This window comes from Lepidochelys olivacea (genome assembly GCF_965140295.1).
Source record: "Lepidochelys olivacea isolate rLepOli2 genome assembly, chromosome: 1".
Classification (NCBI taxonomy): Eukaryota; Metazoa; Chordata; order Testudines; family Cheloniidae; genus Lepidochelys; species Lepidochelys olivacea.
Window position 1 is genome coordinate 168,208,727 of NC_140411.1, and position 15,670 is coordinate 168,224,396.

A 15,670-nucleotide genomic window follows, 5' to 3' on the forward strand; every position below is an offset into this window, starting at 1 on the left:
CTTGGAAGTGACAGAGGAGGAGAGAGACCTGGATATGTAGGTTGATCACAGGATGACTATGAGCCACTAATGCGATGTGACTATGAAAAAGGCAAATGTGATCCCAGGATGCATCAGGTGAGGCATTTCCATTAGAGACTGACATATTAATGCCACGGCATAAGGCCCCGGTGAGAGCTCCTTTGAAATACTACATACAATTCTGATCACCCATGTTCAAGAAAGATGAATTTAAACTGGAACAGGTGCCGCAAAGAGCTACTAGGAAGATCAGGGGAATGGAGGGCCTAACTTATGAGAGAAGAGTGCATGAGCTTGGCTTGTTTAATCTAGCAAAAAGAAGGCTGAGAGGGGATAGGAGTGTTCTCTCTCTAAATACATACGGGTGGTAAATACCACAGTGCATAAAGAGCTATTTAAGCTAAAAGACAATATTGGCACAAGAACAAATGAGTATTCACTGGCTATGAACAAATTCAGGCTGAAAATTAAAAGGTTTCTAACCAACAGAGGGGTGAGATTCTGGAACAGCCTCCCAATAGGAATTTTGGGGGACAAAAAAACTTAATTAGTTTTAAAGGAGAGATGGATAAATTTAGGAGTGCAATTGTGTGACAAGGTTGCTTGTGATGGTAGGGTGCAGGGCTCAACAGCCCTGGGCCTCACTTTTGGTTTATATCTTATGTTCCTAAAACTTAATGCTTCAGCGTTTCAGCCAGCCACTTGCAAAAGTCAGGAAGGGATTCTCTCCCCTGCCCCTACAGTGTATTTCAGGGTTGTTTTATCTCCTTCCTCTGAAGCATCAGGGATGGTCACCAAATGTTCTCTCTCTCTCTCTCTCTCTCTCTCTCTCTCTCTCAGGTACTTGGCTGGCTGGTTCTTGCTCACATGCTCAGGGTCTAACTGATTGCCATATGTGGGGTCAGGAAGGAATTTTACCCCAGGTCAGTTTGGCAATGACCTGGGGGTGGGTGGATTTAACTTCCTCTGCAACATGTAGGTGCAGGTCACTTGCAGGTTTTATCTGGGTATATCTCCCTTAATCATTTCTTCTGTCATTGTAGGTGGCCTCAAGCACTGGTGCACCTCAGTCCCTCCTATTCTTTGCCTGTGGCACATAATAGTCTAGACTCTGTCCTGTGGACTGTAATATTTTAGTCTAATTTCAGTTGTTGGGTTTAGTGTGCAAGTATATAGGAGGTCAGACTAGATGATCTGATGGCCCCTTCTGGCAGTAAACTCTACGATGCCTCACTGACTCTAAGATCTCACATAGCAGCCTCCATCAGTAATGCTTTCTACCATCTCCAGTTGGCTAGCAGACTTTGTCCCATCCTGGCAGACAATGACCTCACCTAATGTATTCACACCTTTGTCACCTCTTAGCTGGACTAAAGTAATGCACTATACCAGGACAGGAAGCCTTCAAAGATTAAGAAACTCCAACTGGCACCAAATACTGAAGTGCATATCTTCAGCAATACAGGCTGTGGCGAACATCAAATCTATCCTCCATTCTCTACATTGGTTTCCCATAGAGCGCAGAATCAAACTCAAGATCTAGGTCCTTATCTTCAAGGCACTAAATGGCATGGGGCCAGCATATCTAAAACACCATCTAAAGCTCCCTATCAAGGTCGACAACTCCACCCTTCTGGCACAATGGAACTTGCTACAATAAAGTAAAGCTTGTCTGTACAGGAGACAGCACTGTGTGTGTGTGTGTGTGTGTGTGTGTGTGTGGAGCGGGGCGGGGCGGGGCGGGGGGGGAAGGGAGGGGGATATATATATTTGACCACTCCACGAGCTGGTCAAAAATCAGTAAATTTTTTTCTGTTATCAAGAATTTCTGAAGTTTTCACACACAAAAATTGTTGAAATTTTGAATATTTTCAAGCAGCTGTGCTTACAGGTATTATTGTGGTTATTGGAGGCACTCATACGGTTAAATAAATGTAACCAAAACAGTTGGAGGGATGATATTTGCTATCAGAATGTAAAATGGAATGAGAGCTATAAAGTGCAACAAAGCTTGTGCCTGATTTCATACAAAGACTTACATGTGACTTCATTTACTGTAAGGAAAAAGTGAAGTGAATGTTCTTACATTTTAGCGAAATATTTCTCCATAAATAGAGATCCTGCGGATATGCAAGTTCAGTCATAAAAATAGCAGATGTGCTCTTTATGCAACTTGACATATTTTGTAAGAATGGTAGTACCCTACTATTTTACATGCAGTGTCAACTAGATACACTTTTCTTTTATTCTGGCTGTAACTGCTGTTGCATTATTGCTATTATACCACTGCAGATCAGTAGACGTCTGCACTATGCCTTCAATCTGCCAAAAGCAGGCAATCTATCACCCACGGAGTGTATAAGTGAGTCAGTGTCTCTCCTGGTCTATGTAATCTGGTAATGGTTTGGTTTCATACCTATGGCAAACGTGGGTGTGCAAATTCCCAGTGGAAAGTGAAGTAGAGTTAGTGTCAATACTGTTGGGTAGGAATAAAGTCCCCTTCAGTCCACTCTTGAAATGTCTAGGGCTTGTGAAAACTCTCGCATCATGCCCTTTGCCTTCCCTGCGTACATATTCTGGAACTGACTACAATAATCCTCTCAGGCTTCCCTCTCCATTGAGTAGGAACCCATTCTTTCAATGTACTCCTGAGTTTGCAGAGGTTGCGAGATACAGAATGGGCACATAAATTCCATCAGAAGCTCCTGCACAGTTCCAGAATCCCAATTGTTTAAATAGCCCAATGTTCTCTGGCACATTGCCCATCTTGATCACATGCCCCTGCCATGCAAACCTTCTAAGACCACAGTATCCATTGTGGACTTGCCAACTTCAAATTGTTTTTCCATTAGTAACTACCCGGGGTAGCCAGCTTTCACAAGGCAATTGTCATGCCTGTTCATAGCAAATGAAGAACTCATCTTGGTGGTCTAATGCAACAGTGTTAGGCCATCTTCCCACAGAGGTACAGAAAAGTCTCCTTCCTCATTCTGAAGCCCCTGCTGTTCATCCTAGGTCTTGAGAATTCTTCAGTCTCGTCAGTCTGTGATCGTGGTCTGAACTCAAAGGCAGCACTTCAGCATGAGATCTAGCCGCTGAAGTTCAGCTGTCCCTTCCAGGGGTGGCAAGTGCACAACAGGTTTTATAATGACGCATTAAAAGCACTAATCATCTTACTCTCTAGCTCTTTGTAGGTATTGCTGGAACATCCTCCACCTGCTGACCCCAGCTGCTGCCTCATACTTCTTGCAGCTTCTTTTCAAAAACTGCAGCAGGAACATTTCTTACAAAACAAAGAGTGACAGCTGAATGTTTATCTGGGCTTAATTTTGGGAACAAGAGTAGAAAAGGGCACTGGTACCTAGCAAAAAAACTGAGGGATTATTGGACTTCAACCTCTTCTCTCACAATTCCCTAGGGTTCCAGAAGATCTTTCAAAATCTCCCAGAAGCCATCGTTTCATGTAGCCATGACAGGTACTGAAAGACACCCAGAAAGCAGTGCAATTATAATGGGTATACTAGAGTACAAGTGTGGACATGAGGCAAAATTTTAACTGAAGTGGCTTGGCTAGTAAGGGGCTACTGCACTATTGGCATTAATATCATTGCTGTCCCATAGGGTCAGTTGTCAGGGGAGGCTCACTGAATTGAATCCATCCCTTGCTACTTCAGGAGCAAAGGGAGAATCTGATTGGGTGATGCAGTCCCCTTCCAAATGCTAACTATTTCACAGAGAATCTAATACTGAAAGAATTTAGCAAGATTCCAAAAGGATTCCAATCTATATGGATAACAGGAATATCTAGATTATAATTAGTACTAACATCTCTGATGACATTTTTATTATTCTAGTTCATGACAAGTAATCAAGGGAGGAGGGAGACACAGGAACAGGTCTCATGGACTGCAGACATTTGCATCCAACTTCCGCCTCATCCAGAGCTGAAAGTAAGCTCGTACACCCCAGGACAGCTTATGGGCAATCAGCAGAGGTGAGTTATATGGGCTTCTGGCTCCAGCAATATTGAGAGCCCGGGGGCCCAGCTCCACCAATGTTCGGGGCCGGGTCTCCCCCCTGGTCCCACCTGCTGCCCCCCCATGCCTCCCCGAGTGTCCCCTGGCCCCCCCTTGCTGCCCCCACTGGGGATGGGTTTGGGGTGTGGCTGGGGATGAGGGGGTTGGGGTGTGGGAGGGGGCTCAGGGCTGAGGCAGAGGATTAGGGTGTGGGGGGGATGAGGGCTCTGGCTGGGGGTGTGGGCTCTGGGGTGGGACAGGGCTGGGGATGAGTTTGGGGTGTAGGCAGGCTGCCCCGGGACTGGAGCCAGAGAGAAGGACTTCCCCCAGCCCTCTCCCCACCGGCAGCAGCGAGCTCTGGGGTAGGGCCCCCACTTTCCCTCCTGGCAGCACACTCACCCCCAGCACTGTCATTGCACATGCTCCTAGGGCCCCTCTCAGGTCCAGGAATCTCCCTCGCCTTCCCCGGGGTGGGTGCCATAGAGGTGGGGGGCTGCCATCACATGTGCACCTTGTCCCCTGCTGCTGCCCCTCACTGTAGCCTCACTGGGGGTGAGGGGTGGGGCTGTCCCTTGCCCAGCGTGGGGCAGGAGCGGTGACTGTGGGCATGGGGGGCAGCTGTACTGGTGGAGGGTCCCACTGGAAAATGAAAGGGTCTGAGGGGAAGGGCAGGGGAAGGGCAGCCTGCCCTGCTACTTGTGCGTGGGGGACACTAGGACCCTGCGGTGGCAGTTGATGCAGGGAGGCAGCATGGAGCTGCAGGGGAGAGACAGGGACGCTCTGCTCTGCGGGGTGGAGTTCGGGGCGGGGGGAGCAGAGTTTGGGCAGGGGCAGGTTCTGGGCACCACCAAAATTTCTACTAACCTGCCACCCCTGCTGGCAAGAGCCAGTGCACCGTGCCAGGGCGGACTGGCTTCCCCAGGTGGCAATTTAAAGGGCCTGGGGCTCCCAGCAGTGGCTGGAGCCCCAGGTCCCTTAAATTGCCGCCAGAGCCCTGCTGCCGGAGTCCTGGGGTAGCAGTGGCGAGGCTTGGGTGGCGATTTAAAAGGCCCACAGCTCCTGCCGCCGCTACTGCCCTGGGCCCTTTAAATCGCCGCTGTAGCCCCACTGCCGCTACCCCAGGGCTCTGGGGACGATTTAAAGGGCCCGGGGTGGTAGAGGCAGTGGGAGCCCCAGGCCCTTTAAATAGCCCCCGGAGCCTGCCAGAGTCCTGGGGTAGTGGCGGCAGGGCTCCAGTGGCTATTTAAAGGGTCCAGGGCTCCTGTTGCCTCTACCCCCCCCGGGCCCTTTAAATAGCCACTGGAGCCCCGCTGCTGCTACCCCAGGGCTCCGGCAGCAGGGCTCCAGAGGCGATTTAAAGGGCCCTGGAGGGTAGCGGCAGCCGGAGCCCGGGGCCCTGCTGCTGGACCCCAGGGGCTCCGTCAACAATTTAAAGGGCCCAGGGCTCTGCTGCGGTAGCAGCAGCTAGAGCCCCGGGCCCTTTAAATGTCCCCCTTTAAATTGCCCCCGACTCCCAGGGCTCCCAGCCATCTCTGCAGCTGGGAGCTCAGGGGGTGAGTTAAAGGGCCCGGGGCTCCCAGCTGCTACTACCACAGCCCTAGCCCCGGGCCTTTAAATTCCGGGCCTGGGGATTTAAAGGCCCCGCCTCTTCCAATTGAGGCCCTGCCCCCTCCTCAGGACTCCAGAGTACCCACAAGTCCTTTAAGTTACTTTCACCCCTGCCCTCATCTAATGCTCAGTAATCTTGCCCCCCAAACTGCAGTGCTCTTCATCCATTGATTTTATATGGGCAATACAGTTGTATTGTCTAGGCTGTATCAAACGGTATTGTTTGAGTGGTAGTGTGTGGTCAGTTCATACAGCTATGTTTTGTTATATAAATTAGGTCAAGTGTGTTACCATATGACAAACACTAGATGGCACCATTGGCACAGGTTTCATTCACACAGCTCAGTTACTCTTATGAGCACCTTCAGTCTAGTCATTGGTTAATAATGACTTTTAAATTATAAGATTGTCCTTCACACAGTTCCTGGATGCTGAACAAGAAATAAAATATCTGTGCCCAAAGGAAAACTTGCATCCACCATTTAGCTGTACAGCATTCCTATAATCACACCTCCTCAACGAACCCTGAGAAAATAAATGAATCTTCTGCCGCAGGTCAGCGGACTAGCAGCCAACTTTTCTAACGTATTGGCTTTGTCCTGGCTCAGTTTTTGCCAGCCCATCTGGAGGCACTTCAGGCCTGATTTTCAGAGCCACTGGGTATCTGCAGCTCCCATTGACTTGAATTAGGGTTGTGGTTGCTCTGCACTTGTTGGCCTTAGGCTCTGGTGAACCTTCAGGGACGTGAGTTCCATATACAGGGGGATAATGTACTACATTCAGCCCTGTAAATGGGGTATGCTCTGTCCTCATCCTCTGATGCCCCAGAAACATCACTGACCATGCCAGTAGGTAGCAACTTCACATGAATGTATTTATATTCCCATCACCAGTACAGTATTGTGCAGAAAAGTATTTACAGTGTTTCTATCCCTTTTGCATGGGGCCAGGGAGGACCAGATGTCACCTTTTCCTTGAGCTCATCAAGCAGCCTGATCAAAACTAGCACAGGTGGTCCTCCCCAGCCTTCCTGTATCCTCTTTTATGCCCCTCCGCTGATGGCTATCTGGTTCATCTGCTCTCCCAGACGGATCAGCTAATTAGCTGCACATCCCCAGATGCTCAATAGGTGTTAGCTCCCAGCACTCTGTCAGAAGCCCCCAGACATTCAAATATAGGGACTGTCAGCAAATGTGCCCCAGCTGAGCTCCACTTCTGCTGACATCCAGAACCCCAACCTTGTGAGGTTTCATAGGTCAGGCGAATTCAAGCTAAAACCTTAGAGAACCTTTTCCTCTGGCAGTCTTGCTACATTAAAAGTCTATTATAGTTATCAATTACTTTGCATTCGAGTAGTGCCAGAGACCCCAATCAGAACTGGCCCCTCTTGGTGCAGGGACTGAAGTTCCATGGGATCAGTACAGAGGGAGGAGACTCCTTACTCCACACACAATGTGTACATGCATAAGGCTTAGGCAGATTCTAGACACAAGTGTCTGGTTCATATTGGGGCTTGCACGAGAGCTAGTTGGCTGACGCACAACCCTGATAAGATGGTAGTAATGCTGGCAGGCTGGAGGAAGCAAACAGAGGCAATGATGTTGCCCGTTCAACTCAACAACAGGGAGCTTGCATTTTTTTTCTTTATTTGGGTTTGCAATTTAGAGATCTTGATGCGATCTTTGGCTGTTTAATGATGTTCTAAGTGGAGGGGCCTAACCTGTGAAATACATCTTCCCTTCTCCCACATCCAGTATGACTGGAGAGGAGAGGGTGGCTGTTTATGAAAATCCATTTCATAAGGAGTAAAGAGGTTAAACACTTCTATTCTGAGAAGATATCAGAAAGCCCTCAAGTTACTGCAAATGATTGCATTGATTTCTGTAAGGACAAGGACTGGGCAAATGAATTTTAATGTTCTGGAAAATAAGTCACAAAGGTCTAGAGCTATGAGGAGTTACCATAAACCCCAAATAAAAGGAAGTATGTAGCTGCATTGCCAGGAACAGACCAGAGGCTATATTATGACTCAGAGTCATGGGTTAGCACCTGTTTCCAATGTGCTCTGGGGCGGAATAAGCTGTGCCTTGCCCCTCCACATCAGATCAGCTGCACTTGCTAATGAATTGATAGGTGGAGACAAGACCCTACCCACTCTCCATCTGTGCCTGCCCATTTCGCACCAAAATATGGAGGATGGAGAGTAGTGGTCTTGTGGTGACTACTTTCCCCCCAGACAGGTGATATGGGTAGCCTGTACAGATGAGCGGGGGAGACTTACACCCCTTACCTTCTTGCATGGGCACATAAAGAAGCTTGCAATTGAGCTCAGAGGGTGAAATTCACCCCTGTGAAGTGGAGCCAGCACAGGCCTGTGCTTATTTAAATCCCACTTTTGGCCTATTTGGAGGACATATGTGGCACACAGGCCTTGTACTGTCCCTCTGCCCACAGGCCTTTGGGATGAAATCCACCACTGTGCAGAGGGCTAGCACGAGGCGTGGGCACAGCATAGGTCCCACTGAAATCTTCAAGAGAGGCCTCAAGTGGGAGTTCAGTGATGCATAGGCCTGTGCTGGCCCTCTACACAAGAATGATTTTCACTCAGACTGCATAAATCTCCTCCCCATCCATCTGTGCCAATGCACCATAGTCCTGAAATACGACAATCACCCTAATCTAGTCCTGGGCCACTCCTGAGCAGAAACTGCCATCAGAGCCATCCCTAGGGGGTGCGGGGCCCAGGACATAGGCGCCAAGTTTCTAATCTGCCGGGGCGTGCTCCCCTCAGCTCTGCCCAGACCCCGCCCCCACTCCACCCCTTTCCTCAAGACTCCACCCCCGCCCTGCTTCTTCCCACCCCTCACCAATGTTCCCTCTGATTTTTGACAGGCCGTGTGCACAAAAAATTTCTTCTGTGCAAATTTTTGACAGGCCATGTGCGCAAAAAACTTTTGTGCAAATTGTTGCGCTTCTGTGCAAATTTTTGTGCACGTGGTGTTTTGCCGTGTGCGTGGGGTTTAGGATCTGTGTGCATGCGCACATGTGCACAGCTTAGAGGGAACAGTGCCCCCAACCCACCTCTTCTCCACCTCTTCCCGTCCCCATCTACTCCACCCAATTCCACCCCCTTCTCTGAGCGCGCTGCGTCCTCACACCTCTCCCCTCTTCCCCCAGTGCCTCCTGACACCATGAAACATCTGCTCTGCAGCAGGCAGTAGATGGGGGAGAAGGAGGAGGAGATGTGGATCGGCAGGGCTCGCCCGTGGGCAGGAGGCACTGGGGGGAGGGGGAAGTTCTGGTAGGGAGGATCCTCATCGCCCCCCAACACACCTGCCTGCCGCTAGCGGCTCGCCTCCTTGTTTGCCTCCTCACGTCGTCCACCTCCCACCTCCTCAGGATTTTATAGAAGCACAGGGCCCCCCAAAGTGCGGGGCCCGGGGCGGTTGCCCCGATTCGCCATACCCAAGGGACAGCTCTGATTGCTCTACAGTGGCATGGGTTTTGTCCTTGCTGTTTCCTTCAAGATTTGTGTTTTTTGCAGAGAGGATGGCAGGAAGGCTGGTCCAGTGGTTGGGGCACTAGTCTGGGACTCTGTCACATGCTGCGATCTCTGATTCAGTTTTAGGCTGAATGTATCTGTGCTCACCTCCCCCTACAGCTCATAGAGAACTGCATTCCAGAACCTCCCTACATTCCCCTCCCATACATTCCATGTATCTTCTGGGTCTGCAGAGGTACCCAAGGCACTCCATGGGAGATTAAGCACACTGACAGCCCCACATACACCCAACTGTGAGAGTCTTATTGTTGTATGTGCTTTTGAATTCCCTGTTCCTTCCCCATTAAAGATACTTTACCATGTATGTATAACGTTTATCTCAGCATTACATAGGTTTGTTTGCATAGCTGTGGAATAAAAATATACTTATGGAAAATGAACAAATGGTTATTGTTCTCCAAAACATGGTGACTGACACGATCAGTCACAGACAATCCAGCAATAGGTGGATTTGCATTGTTATAGTAACAAACACACAGAAATCACTACAAGGTGCCAAAAAACAATGCCAGGCTCAACACATTACAGCCATACACATTACTGTGGCTCATTGGTAAAATGTTACTTCAAAGGCTCCCTGAGCCGAATAGTTCCCTGGTGAGCACCTCTTATAGCCCTGGTATCTGGCTTCTCAAATTCAGCAGACACCTCCACCCCTGGGGAAAATTCTCTCCTTTTGCTTCATAGATAATATGAAGCGCACAGCAGGAAGCTATGACCATGGGGATATTGTCCACACTGAGATCTGGGACCCTTCAAACAACTAAAGGCACATTCAACAGTCATTCTGCACCTTCTGTTGAAGCTCTTCTTGCTGCTGTCAAGGTGGCCAGTGCATGGCTTGATCAGCCACGGGAACAGGGGTAGGCTGGGTTTCCTGGGATCACTATTGGCATTTCAACATCCCCAATAGTAATTGTCTGATCTGGAAAGAAAGTCCCTGCTTGCAGCTTTCTGTACAGGTCTGTTTTCCTGAAGGTGTGTCCATCATGCACCTTCCCTGATCAGGCCGTGTTGATGTCTGTGAAATGACCCTAGTGATCCACCTGCATTTGCAATATCATAGAAAAGTAGCCCTTTCTGTTGATGTACTCTATGCCAAGGTGGTCTGGGGCCAAAACAGGGATATGCATGCCATCTATCACCCCACTGCAGTTAGGGAACCCCATTGCTGCAAAGCCACCCACTATTTCCCACACATTGCCCAGAGTCGCAGTCCTTCGTAGCAGGAGACGATTAATAGCCCTTCACGCTTGCATCACAGCAACCCCCATGGTGGATTTCCCGACTCCAAATTGATTTGCGACTGATTGGTAACAGTCTGGCATAGCCAGCTTCCACACCACTCAATTCTCCACTGTGAGTGCAGCTCTTATTTTAGTGTCTCTGTGCTGGAAGGCTGGGGCGAGCTCTGTACACAGTTCCAGGAATGTGGCCTTGCGCTTCCAAAATTTCTGTAGCCACTCCTCATAATCCCCCACCTGCATAACAATGCAATCCCACCACTCAGTGCTTGTGTCTTGAGCCTAGAATCAAAGGTCCACCATGTGCAGCTGCTCCATGAATGCCAACAGCAACCTAGAATTGCTTCTTTCTATGACACTCAGCAAGGTAGACACCAAAGCATTGTCACCAGAGTCACTACTCATGAAATACTGCAGGATCAGGTGCATTGTGTTCATAATGATCATCATTATACTGGAGAGCAGTCCAGGATCCATGCTTTCTGAAAGAGATGGTGGGCGTGCAGGTTACAGGGGATGTTTAAAAGAAGCATGAAACGTACTAGGATGCACATTGAATGATGGGATGGAGAAATCTGCATCATGGGATGCTGACCCTGATCTCAAGAGGCATTGCGAAACCTTCCCAAAACACCTTGCAGTATATGGTAGCAAATTGAACAGTGGGATAGCTACTGTGACAGGCGTCGGTCGGTCCTCCGAGCCCCTAGGGGCGATGGAAGCTATGGTCTCACTGGCAGACCTCAGCCACACCTTCCGGGCGTTGGGGAATTAGCGGGGAAGGTGTGCCGGCACGAGTCAGTGGTGCGCCCCTCAGGCAGGGGAGCGCCGGGGTAGGGGAACGCAGGCCCACCCAACTCCACTGCGTTCCAGCCCAGGGCCCTGACAGTGGCGGGAGGTGAAGGTCCCGCCGCTGGCTCAGCGGGGCAGTCCGCGCCCGCTGACCAAACACACCCACCCCACGGTGCAGTTCGGCCCCCGGGCTACTTCCTACCCGGTCTCTCAGGCGGGTCGCTCCGGTCCCTCCATCTCGTCCGGGTATTCCGCTGCAGGCCACTCCCGCTCGGTATCGGACTCACGCTGGCCTGGGCTGTAGTCAGGCCCCTCCAGGTCCTCTGGGTATTCAGCGGCCAGCAGCCCTGGTTGCCACAGGCCTTCCCCCCGGTCAGGCTCCTCCTTGCCCAGGGCTTCGCCTGGGTCAGCAGCAGGATCACAAAGGAGCAGCCTGTGTCTGTCTCCCTCCCTGGTGCTCTCTTCACTGGGCAGAGGGCCTCGCCCTTTGTACTTCCTGTCCCACCCTTCCCCTTCCGGGGATTGGCAGAAGCTTGTCCTGGCCCCACCCACTCAGGCTCAGAGGGTGGCTCTTTACCCTCTGGTTTGGAGGGGAGCCATCCTGGCTCCCTACAGCTACCCACAGTGCACTGCTGTGTGTCGATGCAAGAGCTGCTATTGTGGATGTGCTCCACCAACACAGAGAGCATAGTCTGACATGCAACAGCAGTTTAATTACAGCGGTGGCAGTATGTTGATGTAACTTAGGTTGATTTAACATTGTAGTGTGGACAAGGCCTAAATCCATAAAAGACCATGTTGACATGCTGACTTTAAAAAAAAAAGATTTATAAAACTTAATTCGTATTTAATTGGCAGCCATGTTTATGGTTCTTATCACTCTAGAATCTCAGCACCTTTCACATTAAAGGATTAAGCTTCACAGTACCCCTGTGAGGTAGGTGAGTATGATTACTTCTATCTTTGTATACTGTATGGGGAAACTGAGGTACAGTTAATGTACGTGCCCAAATCCACACAAGAAGTCTGTGGTAGAGGCAGGATTAGAACCCTGATCTCCCAAATGCAAGAGATGCAGATCTGTCCCAATAGATCATCCGTCACCTTTCATTTCCCCTTCTACATGTAAACAAGATCTTCTCTTTCATATATAGGAGTTTATCTTGAGAGTATCTAGCTTTCTAGAAATCTGATTATTTCTTAAAATGCCACTTGGATGTTGTAGACCATGCTGATGCTCCATATGAAACCAGCATTTACATACACAGCACTCTATTTTTACTCCATTAAAAAATGATGCATTATACCCCAATACTGACCTTTACTATCCCTCCTATATTAATCATGATTCTCTTCTGAAAGGAGAAAGCCAGTCATGCAGAATTTGGGCCACTTCCTGCAGTGGTTTTGTGATATGACCACAAGGGCAAATGTCCCCTATGGGATGAGATTGAGAACAATAAATGCATTTCTGCTTGTGACCTAAATCAGATCTGAACCCAGGTTTCCAGAAGTAAAAGATTAATGCGTTAACCCATTTAATCCTTAGCATCAGATGCGTAGGGATAAGCAAACAGGACAAAAGCAAATATTTAATTTTGTTGTAAATAATGTATTCTTCATCCACACATTAATAATAAAGTTCACAAGATCTCTTTAATACCCTAACACAGAAACATAACTGGGGATAGGAGCAAGGGCTATAGAGTCCCTGTTCCTCTACTTATGACATTAGCAATCAAGCCCCCAGGAAAACTGTGCCTTTGCCTTTATCCAAAGCACCCTATTTGCACACATAGCACTTCAGATTTATGACTGGCACTGTGTTTTTCAAAGAGTAGCATAGAGTATGGTGGACTCTAATTCATCTAATGCACACCTCCCTAGATCAGCATCTAATGCACACCTTGTATAACCCTAGATCAGCTTCTATTATTATTGCTAATATCAAAAAGTTGTAAAGAGAAAAATAGGACTTTCTTTTTAATTCAATATGAGAATATGATTGATATTTTGCATACTCAAAAATAGGGATTGTCCCTGCTACAGGCTATTCAGCAAGGGCAGCTAGCTTGTATGTATGGCTCTCATGGTTTTGAAACCAATCTGAGTTCCTTTTAATTAAGAAGCAGAAAATTCAAAGATTTTTTTTCTGGATTATAAGAAGCCTGGAAGACAATGAGCTTTGGGGTTGTGGGAAAAATTATTTTTTTAAGGCACAGGCAGAATTGACAGCAAAATTAATAAGAGTGGGCGAAATTCATGCTTGTGCAAAGGACCAGCACAAGACAAGTCCCACTTAAGTCCATTTTTGAGGGCTTAGTTGGGATTTAAGTGATACATAGTCCTCATGCTGGGTTGTTAACCACAGGATTTAATTTGACCCTATATGCATAGGACATCATGTCCTTCAAATGACACTGCTAACATTTAAAAATTAGTTTTCCAAAATTGTTTTCTTGGTATTTTTTCAACCATCCTGGTTAAACTTGAAGCATATTTTCTTACTGAAATGACCTCCCCTCTTCTATCTCTGAGGTGCGGTTGTTTGTTTATTGGAGGTCTGCTCAGGGATATTAGATTTTTCTTCTCTCAGAAAAAGAATATCAAAGCATGCATTTGGGAAAACAACAAAATGCCACACCTATAAATAATAGATTTTACAAATGGATAGAGGAGGGATTGAAAAGAAAGTACATCAGATTTTATTTTTACTAGCCTCGTTAAACAAATATCATCTCTTGTGTTTACAGTCATTGATCTAGCGTCCTCACAATAAATTCTTATCTGTCTGGTTGTGCTTTGAAAATCTTTTTTTTTTTTTTTTTCTGATTCAGCTGCTTATGGCTGGCCCATACACCTATCAAAAGATTCTGATTTTTGTACATGTCAGCAATGACTTTGGTTTTTCAAATTCATAAGCTGTTCACCAACTAGCTTGAATGAAAGGTCATGTAGATTTCTTAATGGGAAGACGGTTTACTTCTTGCAAATTACCTGAGCATAAGTTTCCTGATGTCATGCAAATGGGGTTGAGCAAGTGGAATTTTCTGTTTGTTCCCTTGTTCTGCTTCCTTTTAAATTTTTTTTAAGGAAACAAACTTTTTTATTCACACAATTACTGTGAGCCAAAAATAAAAACTAGTATTGAGGAGGTGGAACAGAGGTACAGGAGGAAGGTGCGCAGTACAACAAACATACAAGCATGCCAAAACAGTCTGACATATAACATGAAATATATGGCAGAACGCGGGTAAAACAGTAGACATACAATTCTCCCCCAAAGGAGTTCAGTCACAAATGTAATTAATACTTCTTCTTCTTTTTTTTTTTACGACCATCATCAGCATGGAAGCATGTCCTCTGTAATGGTGGCCGAAGCATGATGGGGCATACAAATGTTTAGCATATCTGGCATGTAAACACCTTGCAAAGATGGCTACAAAAATCCCATGTGAATGCCTGTTCTCACTTTCAGGTGACATTGTAAATAAGAAGCAGGCAGCTGTATTTCCCGTAAAAGTAAACAAATTTGTTTGTCTTAGCGGTTGGCTGAACAAGAAGTAGGACTGAGTGGACTTGTAGGCTCTAATGTTTTACATTGTTTTGTTTTTGAGTGCAGTTATGTAACAAAAAAAATTTACAATTGTAAGTTAGACTTTCACGATAAAGAGATTGCACTACAGTACTTGTATGAGGTTCATGGAGAAATACTATTTCTCTTGTTTATCATTTTTACAGTGCAAATATTTGTAATAAAAATAGCAATATAAAGTGAGAACTGTACATTTTGTATTCTGTGTTGTAATAGAAATGAATATATTTGAAAATGTAGAAAAACACCCAAAATATTTAATAATTTTCAATTGGTATTCTATTGTTTAATAGTGCAATTAATTGTGATTAATTTTTTAAATTGCAATTAATTTTTTGGAATTAATCGCGTGAATTAACTGCGATTAATCGACAGCCCTACTACATATGTATAAATGAGTTATTGCAATCATATCTGCTCAAACAAAGCTGTAACCACACATATCTGACTGAAGAATATATCTAACATACCTATACAGCTCCCACTACTCTAGTATCTGAGTGTCTCACACTCCGTAGTGTGTTTATTCTCACAACACCCCATGCAGAAGGATGCTATTATCTCCATTTTATAGCTGGAGACTAAGGCAGAGAGAGACTATGTGACTTGCCTGAGGGTATACACAGGATGTTTGTGGCAGAACTGGGAACTGCAACCCATTCCCAAGGTCTCAGGCTGGCATCCTTAGCACTGGCCCATTCTTTCTCTCAGGGCTTGAGCCTATAAGGTGCTGAATACCTTCTATTCCCAATGAAATCAGTAGAGGTTGAGGGCACTCAGCACCTTGCATTATGTTTTAATGTCTTTTAGTCTCAAATGGTTACTAAGTAAA